Source organism: Cyrtonyx montezumae, unplaced genomic scaffold (assembly GCF_038088225.1).
Source record: "Cyrtonyx montezumae isolate F1298 unplaced genomic scaffold, pur_monq_1.0 scaffold_12, whole genome shotgun sequence".
Taxonomy (NCBI): Eukaryota; Metazoa; Chordata; class Aves; order Galliformes; family Odontophoridae; genus Cyrtonyx; species Cyrtonyx montezumae.
The window spans coordinates 11,213,508-11,225,204 of NW_027071848.1; positions in this window are offsets into that span (position 1 = coordinate 11,213,508).

Below are 11,697 nucleotides of genomic sequence, written 5' to 3' on the forward strand. Positions count from 1 at the left end.
AAAGTTGTCAAAACAAATTAGAACACGGAAAGAAGCCTTAATATCAAGAAAGCTGTTGATTGTACACAGCGATTAGAAAAAAATAGAAGAGAGAAAGACACTGTGTACAGATGGATAGAGTTTTAAGATATTCTAGGAATGGCTTGGAAGCAAAATTGTTGCCTTGCTTTTCATAGGAACACTGGCAGAGAACATAAGATCAAACACCAGATGAAAACAACATTTTTAAGATGAAGAGTAATTCAGAGCAAAATATACTAACTAAATACTGAAAAAGCCAGTTAGCACATGCTGGAAGAAGCTCATTGAGAAGGAATGGCACAAAATTGCTATAAAATAAGTACACGTAAGGCCCATACTAATATATGGTAGAACACTAATTCAGATAGGAAAAAGCCTCTTAATTCAACCATGTTAAGTATGTAAAACATTAAATGAATTTGTAGAAAAGGAAATCCAGCATGGAAGGTAATAGAATGTGAGATAAGTACGGCACAAACTAAACAAATTAATATAATAAATGAGCTTACTATCTACCTCTGGGTTGGAAATGCATTAATAGGCAATGAAAATGTGTTAGACTGCATTTTCTTCAGTTTTCCTAAAGCTTTTGAAGCAATATCAAAGGAAAATTAGTTAAACATAGAACATAATGAATAGAAGTAAGCCAATATAGAGAACAAGGAACTAACTGTAAAGAAAATAGCTACAAAATATGCTAAGAGAGAAACTGAAGAGCTTCAGAGACCTTCTTAAGCAGTTTAAATAAAAGTTTGGACACAAAATAACATTGAGTTGGGAGGAAAATCCACCTGGTATTTCACAGACCTCATAAAAATGATCACACAAACATCCTTTGTGAATCGAATATATTTTCTTGCTATTTTTCCAAGTTGGCCACTGAACAGAACAAGAAGTTCGAGGCAAATTGTTCTCATAAAGAAAATACACTAAACTCAAAATGATAATGTCTGGGGCAAGAGTAAAGTGGATCTCCCTTCCTAACAATCCGGCTAGCCTCTATTTCCAGTAACTGATTGCTAAGCCACTGGATTTTCATGAAAATTAATAATTGTTATAAAACAGTTAATTCTTTAACCATCAGAGTAATTTATATTTTTCCAAAGTCAGTTGCTTCTACTTGCAAGAAACATCACATATCTTGAACTCAGATTAAGATGAGGTGCGTGATGTTTCTGCTATTTGAACTTAAGTAAACCCTGGTTCAATGAACACAAGAGAGATGACATTAATTCAGAGTTGATTAGAGGGACAGAAGAATTATTCACTATGAATAAAAAAGTAATAACCCTAACGTGCTGCCTCTGCCATTTGTCTCACACGTTTGCAAAAGGAGTTCTACAATTCACTTTACAGTTCTGTGGCACAGATTTGCTTATCTCTGTTATATATTTATTTTATTATTTTTTTTCATAACACAACAGAAGCATTTCATCTGTTCTACAGAAACTTTTTTTTAGTGTAAGTGCACGTTGTTTTCTGTGTTTGTACTTTCTCTTACAGCCCTGAAGGTTCTCCTGTACCTTCCTTCATTAAACAAATTCTGTTTTGCAACCATTTGTTCCAAGAAATGAGTGTCCTCTGCTCAGTCATCTGCCATCACATGTTTTAACCTGTTCAGGTGGTTTGGAGGCAAGACTGTAACCATGAAATTTTTGATAACATCCCAGGACATTATACTATATCACCTTATCTGCCAGATGTTTTCCTCAGAATAATACTTGAATTCTATAAACTTTGACATTGAAGAACATGAAAGACTTCAATTTCAGAAAGGCTTCAGAGCTGTGAGGAAGGGATAGAGGAATAAAATGAGATGCCTAATTCATGTTTCTGATGTGACAGCAGTGCTCAGGGGATCCAGCCAGGATGGGGATCCTGCTTACTTGGATGACATCCCAATGTGGGCATGCTACGGAAGCCTTACAAAAACACATTAGTGGGATGAGGTGTAGGGCTGGTCTTTCAACACTAAATCAAACCATATTAACCTTTGCACAAGTCTTAGCAAGCACAATTTCCTGTCATATAACACATTAAAGCCTTGCACATTTGTTATTTTCTGGGTGCATGAAGGCCCTCCAGGTCTCAGCTCCCTCAGTGCCTGACACAAAAAACAAGAAGAGACTGTGGGCTAATGTGAGGATCTGAGAGCAGAAATAAAATTACAGCTGTGCAAGATGTTTGATGGAAGTATCTAGTGATTCAACATGAGGAAGCAGACTAGTCACCTGGATTGTTCTAGACAAGTACTACACCCACACATCAGACCCGGGTTATTCCCAATTAAAAAAAGTAATAAGAGTGGCTATGATTTTTTTTTTGATGGTATCTCCAGCATCAGAAACAACTGGAAGTCTTACATGAGCAGTGTACATCAATAAGTCACTTTCTCGGGTCTCCCCAGAAAATTATTTTGAATTTGAATATGTTCAGTGCCACTAAGAATGGAGCCACTGGCCCCCAGTGAGAGTTGATACCCCTAAACTTATTCCATAAATACAGTTATTTACTTACACAGTAGAAGTTCCCAAGAAAATATCTTCATGATAAACCCAGGAATCTGGTAATTACAGCTCTATTTCTAGGAAGTAGATTGTAGGTGTTCGAACTCTAATGAAAAAAATGGCATTTTGAACCTGGATGTTTGGTATTCTCTGTAAGCAATCTGACAAAAGCAAATGAGACAAATACCTTTGTCCCTCATCAGCCTTTATGGGTTTTCTCTGAGTACTGACTTGTCTAGACCACAGCTACCACATAAGGAGACGGAGTCAATTGTGTTGAGGAATGTGTGGTATAACTGGTGAGTGTTGTAATGCACAGTAAGCTGCTTGCATGGCTAACCCCTTGTGCAGTTCTGGCTATGCCTGGCATCAGGTGCCTTGGACTTGTAGAGTGAGCTGGGAGTGTTGAAAGTGCAACTGACAGTTAAATGCACTACCAGACCATTTAAAATCACTTAGCTGCCATTTAAACATAGTCCCAGATGCTTTAGAAGGGTAGGAAGGGTAGTATTTTTGTGTCATTAAAAGCTGTGGGTGAAACTGCAGTGACTCTGCCTGTAAGCACACATCTCTGTCATTTCTATACTAATACTGACACACGTATTCTCTTTACTCACTTATCATTGTAACTAGAAGGGCAGAAAATAATGTGACAACCCTAAGCTGCTTCTTAGTTAATTGTACTTGACATTACTGAGTAGTAAAGAATTTATTTTTTTTTTACAAAAAGACACATCATTTCAAACTTAACACAAAGTCTCAGTAAATCTCTCCCCTCAATAAAACAGGGAATGCAGGATTTGGTAAAACAACTCATGGAAAATATTTATTGTTTACATAAAAACAAACCATCCTTCTTCCTCTGACTCTTCAAACAGGAAGAGTTCAGCGAACTGAGCAAATAAACAGACAGGCTTGGAAGGCTTATATCTGTCCAATGTAGCGTATAAGTCTACTGTTTTCTTAACTAAAGACCCAGTTTAGACCAAACTCTAAGAGAGCTATTCTACCAAGAACTGCCAGTATATAAGTTTGAAGACACTATGCTGAGCCATGCCATTGTGGCCAGCAGGTTGAGGAAAGAGATCACAGAATCACAGAATCACAGAATCACAGAATCACAGGGGTTGGAAGGGACATCCTGCACTGCTCTGTGCTGGTGAGACTGTGTACAGATGTGGAGTCCTCATATGGACCTGTTGGAGTGTGTCCAGAGGAGGTCCACAAAAAGGATTCAAGGGATGAAACACCTCTCCTACAAGGACAGGCTGAGAGAGCTTGGGCTGTTCAGCCTGGAGAAGAAAAGGCTTCAGGGAAACCCTATAGCAGAATTTCAGTACCAAAAGGGGAGCTACAGGAAAGAAAGGAACAGACTCTTGAGCAGAGTCTGCTGCAAAGGGATAACAAGAAATGGTTTCAGACTAAAACTGCAGATTTTGATATCAGACAAAGATTTTTATGATAAGGGCAGCAAAGCACTGGCACAGGTTGCCCAGAGAGGTGGTGGATGTCCCATCCCTGGAGACACTCAAGGTCAGGCTGGATGGGGCACTGAACATCCTGACCAATCTGTAGGTGTCCTTGTTCATTGCAGGCAAGTTGGACTACATGATCTTTAAAGGTTCCTTCCAACTCAAACAATTGTATGACTCCATGTTTCATTAAATGTCTCCTGAAAGAAATTCAGGGTATTGAAGTACCTTCTCTAGGTGTAGACAATAGGATCTGGGCATCCACCCCAGGTCACAAGCCTCAGTGTGCTCCCTGGCATCATTTCAGTTCCCTCTGGGAGTCAGGACAAACAAAAATTATCACCCGTATGCTTTGGATCCCATAGAATTAAACCAGGTGGCAAAGAAACACAGAATTACAGCACTGACCTGCCCCACAGGCCAGAGCTTGTCTTCAACAATCACTCTATGTACGCTTTACACTTCCCCTACTCATCTCTCCCATTTTCTTTCCTCCTTTCCAGGTCTCGTCTGCAGCTGCCCTTCTCTCTTCTTTTTAATGTTTTTTAATAGCTTCTCCAGTCAGAAAAAATACAATCTGAACATGGGGAAAAAAATCAAATTATGGAGGGGTCTAGCACCGTGACACATGGCCATGGTTATACCTTCCTACTTGTGTGCATTATACATACCTGATGCATAAGCTCTTTGGAGAGGAAGTTGATCCTCATCCCAAAAAAGAGTTAAGACTACTCTCATCTGATCCACAAACATTATCTGTACTAAATCAAAGCATTTCACCTTGAGTTGTTTAACCTCCTACATCTTCCCTCTGTTTCTCTCTGAAAGAGAGAAGAAGCGTGAATTCCCTTGGGTCATTCTCAATGTGAGTAACTAGTGGTACAGTAAGTCCCGTATCGTATAAGCTTACAGTTTCTATCCTGACTAGGTAGACATGCAGCACGTTGTTGTTTAGTCATCAAACAAAGAGGAAGTGAGGCTAATTTTGTCATTGCAATATTCTTAAAAATAGACAGATTACATGTGCACTATTTTCAGTAACAAGTTAGATTATTGGAAATTCGAGAATTGTTTTGGTTATATCACCTCACCAAAACCTAGTCTACCCGTTCTGAGTCTAAACACATCTGTGCCACCTCCACAGCTGCAGCTGTTGTAAGGTCAGGGGAAAGTGGGTGTAACTACACCTCCACAAACTTGCACCCTGGTGTGCAATGACAGTGATTTAATCTGCCTCTGTATTTCCATATATGATCCAATGTGTGGGTTTCACGTATTTATCAAAGTTGACTTGATGCTTCTTGTACCTGGAAGTTTTGCTTTTATGCATATGACCTTATAAGGACAGCAGCATTGGTAGAATTTACTGCTAATGACAACCTTCCTCTTTTTCCTGATATCTCTGTTCCTGTTCTGCACCCCAAAGTTTGCAGTTCACACATTAATTAGACTTGTGTTCTCTCATAAAATGGATCTTTGACTTCTGAAAAGTGTTTTTGTTGTATTAATTTATTTCCTTTTGCCGTTTTTTTTTTTTTTTTTTTGCACTTGCTGTCTAAAACGTGGCATGATAAGATTGGCCTAATAATCTGAGCTCTAAACACTCTACCAGGAGGAGTTCATCCACAGTTTGTCTTGCATCAGAGGAAGTAAAACAAACTGTGGTTTCATACAAGTTCGTGGTGTCATCTATGGCTAACATCTATCCATTACTATAGTCCTGAGTGGTTCCGTTATAACAGGATGGCTGGGCTTTTCTTGTGATTCATTATTAGCAGTGACTGGTGTCCCATACTGCGTTTGCAATTTATTCTGCTTGTTTGTGATCTTTTTGAGTAGCTTACTCAAATCCTCTTATCTTTAATAAGCACAGAGTAAATGGGAAATTGCAGATAGATAATCACAGAATTGTAGGGGTTGGAAGGGACCTCCAGAGATCATCTAGTCAGTTCAACACTACTGCCAAACCAGCTCCCTAGCCCAGGTTGCACAGGTAGGTGTCCAGGCAGGTCCTGAATGTGTCCAGAGAAGGAGAATCCACCACCTCTCTGTGCAGCCTCTGCCAGTGCTCCGTCACTGCACTGTGCCCACACACATTTGTGCAGAACTTCCTACGCATCAGTTTGTGACCATTTCCCCTCATTCTATCACCACACACTTCTGAGAAGAGTAATCACTGATGATGTCCTTAGGTTTTGCTTGTTTATCAGTTATTTTGGATGGATTCTTGAGTTTGTCTTCCCTTGTTAGATGGTAATTCTGATTACAGCAGTTTAAGTAAGCATCTTAAAATGCACCTATCCATAAAAAATTAAGTTTTATAGTTTAAAGAAATACAAGACAGTACTAGAAACATAATGGCCTGATTCACCTTGACCTGAGTAGTGTGCCTAGTTTTGGTCATATGATCTTACAAAACAGTAACCTGCCAAAACTATCAGAAGAATTAAACAACACCATTCACAACAAAGAGTGAAAAATAGTCACATCAGTTTTACAACTGAAATAAGCAATCTGCTAAGGACACATGGAGAAGTAACTTAAAGTAGGTTCTCTTACTTATTTTTTATTTAGTATAAGAACAATGGCATGTTCAGTGATGTAGGACAATAGTTTAGAATTAGGTAATAGGGAAGTACCTTTTTATATAGAGGGCAAAAAAACCTCTGAGGCTTATTGTGCTATTTTAAATATGAGATTTTAGTGAGAATGTAGATATTGAGAATGTTTCTATGAATACAAGACAGAACTAAAGAAAAGCAATGTAAAAATCAAAAACGAGAACAGAGAAGGGATTTTTCTTCCGAGTAACAGACCCTGAAATAGTCCATGATGGTATTTTGTTTACTCCTCATTACCATTAAGGGTAGAGAGAAGTAGGACAGTCCAAAAGGATGTCTGATTTGGTCAGCTGAGCAATTCTGATGTTCTGCAACTGTAATCATTACATCTAAGCATAAACTTCACACATTAAGCACGCAGCAACATTACGCAAGTCATTCCTTGGAGTGCCATGAAAAATCCAATGCTGAGAGCTGTGAGCGGAGCAAGAGGATCCATAAAAAATTAACATTTCCAATGTTTACTTAAGGCTGCATGCACAGTACTGCGTGTGCGAGCCTGTACTTTCTACAAGTGTTCACCCTCTGGAGTTGATGCTTGTACAGCTTCACAAAGGGGCAGTAAGCCCACATCCGATATTTACTTTGAACATCAAGTGACTCAGTTTCAGAGTGTGTAACTCATATTCTAAGTCCCATGAACATAATTTGGGAAAATTCCCGAATGTGAAGCCCTGAGCTCTGTGCTTCCTGCTTGGCACCCAGCAGAAAGCTGCCACAGGGCTTTGACTTTCAACTGGCAGACACATTTGCATGGCACCAGGGTCAGGTGTTCATCCAACGCCATGCACGGATGTTCACATTTTCTTTTAAGGCACTGAAGACTGCTTGTACAGAAGGAATAATCTCCCACATAATGCCTGAAGAGCAGCTGTTATCTGGGCAATTTCTTCCTGAACCAAAGCCAAGTGAAGTCAGTGCTGAGACTTCTATTACACTGATTGAAATGAATTTGATTAATTGAACTGAGGATTGAAACAACACGATCTTTGAGTTCCCTTCCAACTCAAGCCATTCTATTATTCTATGAATTTTTATTCAAATCTCCATGATTCTATGAATTTTGATTAAAATCCTAGTAAATCTCCTAATCAACCCTGTGTTCTCACACTTTATATGGTCATAATAGCTGTAGAAATTAAGTAATTGTAAATAAAAGTAGTGTCATCACTTCCTTTGCATTTCCTAACACATTGTGATTCCACTGTTACACCTCTTCCTTTTATATTACTACCTTGTTGTTTCACAGTTTTGAGAGCTGGTTGCATATGATTTCAAACAAAAAAATGCTGGGATCCCATCTTTTAACAATGACTGAAGTGAATTTGCACCAAGATTTCCAACAAAGTCGTAAATGGGATACTTCTGGGCTGCAAATTACAGCTTCATTTAATTTTGCTTCTCCTCGTTTGGAAATCCATCCACATAAGCATGCTAGTTTTTTTATTAATGAACATATTTAAGGTTTTCCTTTATTTTGGAGCTGAATCTCCACAATGAATTTGATAAACATTCTCAAAGCATTTTGTCATTAAAACTTTCTGCAAAAATAATTAGTATGGCACACATTAATTTTCCATGAGAAAGGTTCCACAGATGATTCCAGGAAACTGCAGCTAGACTCACTTAAGATTGGAATTTGAAAACTGAAAACTATTGACTTTAGTGAAGCAAGAAAAAAGGAACAACAACAAAAGCATATTAGTTTATAGTTAAGAAATCCACATTCGTTTTCTTGCTTTGTCACGACTGTTCTGGATTACTTGAGTTAAATCTCTGAGTGATAAAACCATCCGAGGGACTGAAACTGATCACCCAAGTGAGCTCCTTGAAGCATCCAGCACCACAGTAAAAGCCTAAAGGTATTTGTGCCCTGCCTTGTCATCAGCTACATTTCTGGTGCTATGGACTTCTTCAGGGCAAAAATCAACTTACCACCTTGTGTCTGGGCTCTGTCAGAATTATAATAGTACAGATTTTCTTTACAAATTTCCCTGTAGGATCTAATATAGTAGACAGATACAACAAAGCATGTAGCTGGAAGAGGAGCATAAATTTCATCAAGAAAATAGGTTGGTTATTCAAGTTGCTTGACCACATCCTCACTGCCTTCATGAGTCACTTCATTGGGTGGTTCCTTGTTTGAAGCTGCACTCCACAGCACTGCAGGCATGCTGTGATTTTCTGGGAGTACCTGTACTGCAGTTTGCTTACTGTGCCCTCAGATACCTTATTTCATGGGCATTTGCAGCTTTCCATGACAAAATGTTTCTGTCATTTGTCTTACTCTAAATTCTCTTTACCACTGAGGTCTTTTGACCCACTCATGCAGCTCTGCATGTTTCACTTGCTGTTATCCACATATGTACTATAGCAAAACAGATGATTCAGACCAGAGATAAGACTTCTGATTTGCCAGCTTTCTGTGGCCAAGACATGTTGTACCAGAACATGAAGACTAGCATAAGGTTAGAGATTTGATTTCAAATCTTTCAGACTAGGCTTCTGTGAATGGCAGCATCTCCTCTCCAGTAGTCTGTGGCCCAAGCTTCACAGTGTTTCAGTTCTTATGTGATATTTCTGTGACCCTTGCCCAAAGGCCTGCATACCTTCTTCTTCTGAAGTACTCTACAGGGCCAGGCCAAAATCAGCTGAGCTCAAAAATACTCAGAGCCACAGCCAGTGGTAAACTTGTGAAGAATGATTATTCTCTGGCTAGAATGAAAGGAGAAGAAGAGAAGACCTTTGGAACTAAGGCTCGAGGATCAATAGTCATAATGCAAGCAGCACACATTCACGATATTCATTTCAGACCTGACAATAACTAAGCTGTACCAGTAATGTTAACATACCATCGCTCTCTGCATGAGTAAAGAATAAGCCCCAGTCAGCTATGTAAGGAAGAGCACTTCCTGCACCTTCATGTTCCTGGTCAGGGACTTTATTCTTGATCTGCCTAGGAAAACCCTGAAACTATGCACATAATATGTATTCATGCTATGCCTTGCCTGCTGGGATCTGCATTATGATGGTCAAATGAATCCATCTAAATTACCTTGATTTCTCCATTGACAACGATGAGTTTAGCCAAAGCTACAGCCAACTGTGCCCTCCTGCCTGCGATACAGGTATGTCACCTGGCAGATATCAATGAACTACACAGGCAAATGCAAACCCAGAAATGGATCCCTCCTTCAGACTGTTTCTACTATTACCTTGGGCAGCTGCACACTGTTCCTATGTGACAGACATTAATAGTTCTTGAACTGTTTACACACTCAGAATGGGGGCAATGTGAGGGGCATGGCTAGGGTGACAGCCTAGGACGTGTCTGAAAAGTTATTTTTTTGGAGTAAATACATAGAAAGGATGCTACGAACTCAGATCCTTCTGACCTAGCTGGCTTCTGACAAACTACCCCAGGTTCCTCTGTGGACTGCAGGTCATTACGGTCATTTTATTTTCCTGTGAAAACTATACTCAACTGACACAAGTTGTGGTTGGAAAAGGAAGTTTTCTTACTTTAAGAGCAGAACAAGACCACGTGACATCCATCACAGACTTCACAGCATGAATGAGACCATTCTCAAAATACTACTCCATAAACCAGTCCTACCACTTGGCAGTAGGATCTCAGAGTAGTTCATACAAACTTGAAGATACAACCTGAGTGGTTCGTTCCCATATGCACAGAGCTGCATCCTGCTTTGCTACTATGGCAGTAGGATGAAAGTGAGAAGGCAATATCTGTTTCTCTACTGCTAGAAAGATATTTCTTAGAGGATAATGCTTCCTTATCTAGTTAGTCTGAGGAAGACAGAGAAGGGCAGACAGCACAGTGCACAGGAGATAACGGCACATGACATAGAGGTAGCTATTGTGACCGCCAGAGACATTCCCAACAACACTGGCTGGAAATACATGCTGTACTCCATAGTCGAAGGGCTATGAGCAAAAAGGATGTTCTAGCCACAGAGCAGTGGTGGTGTGTGGAAAAGGGGAAGTTGCCGATCCAGAATGCAGTGTCTATGAGTTTTGAACCTCCTGCACCATGTCAGGAAGAACTGTTGAGGTCATCTCTTGAAATATTCTTTCCTAGAAACAGGAGAATCATCTCATCAAACCCCAGAATTTGTGTGGACTTGGTGTGTGTAGTCAGACCACTTTGTACAAAGAAAAGAATCACGACTGGTATCATGGCTTGATCAAACATCCCATGACTTTTCTGTTCAGTAGAGCCATTCTTTCCAAAGAGTGCTGTTTAATTGCATTTGAGTGAAGAGGAAACACCTACAGCAGAAGGATGGAAAGAAACTCACTACATCATAATTGAACGTGTAGCGCCTTCATCTAGGAGACTGAAGACTGAGGTCCACAACTTTTTTTGAAATAGACTAAGAAAAAAAAACATTGGAACAAACTATTCCTGAAAACAAGCATTGGGATCTCCTTACATTTTGCTTTGGTCTGTTTTGTGTGCTATTTTTTTTGTTTTGTTAGGAGTTTCCAAGGTTCTCATTTTCTTTTCTGCTGCAGACATTAAAGATATCTGTAAGTCTAAAAAATATCTTCAGGATAGGAAAACCAATTTCTGCCAAACTTTAAATGCTCAGTACTCCTAATGACCTAGCCAGTAGTAGGGACTCCCAGACCATACTCTCCATCTGTCAGGTATTTGCCAGCCTGGCAGATCTGCTGATAGTTCTCATGTTCCTAAGGTTGGAATACGTGTCTGCGTCCACGTGTGTTAAACTTTAAATGAAGTTAAACTAATGGATTGCATTATTCCTAGAACTACCTCCAGAATACACTGTTTAAGTGCATTGATAATGAATAAAGCAATATCAATAGGCTAAAAAATTAGTGGTCTTGACAGTGATTGCATCTGTATATTTCCTACACATTTCAGTGACATAGTTTATTCCTAAGATATCCACACTTCAACAAAACATAATCATTTTATTCTGTTAGTTGGTGCTGTTTGATATTTTCACTAACTGTAAAAATTTGCCATAAGCAGCTTTAGCTTCTTCACTCACTGCATTATTTTTGTCCTGTGCCCTGCAGCTGAGGGTT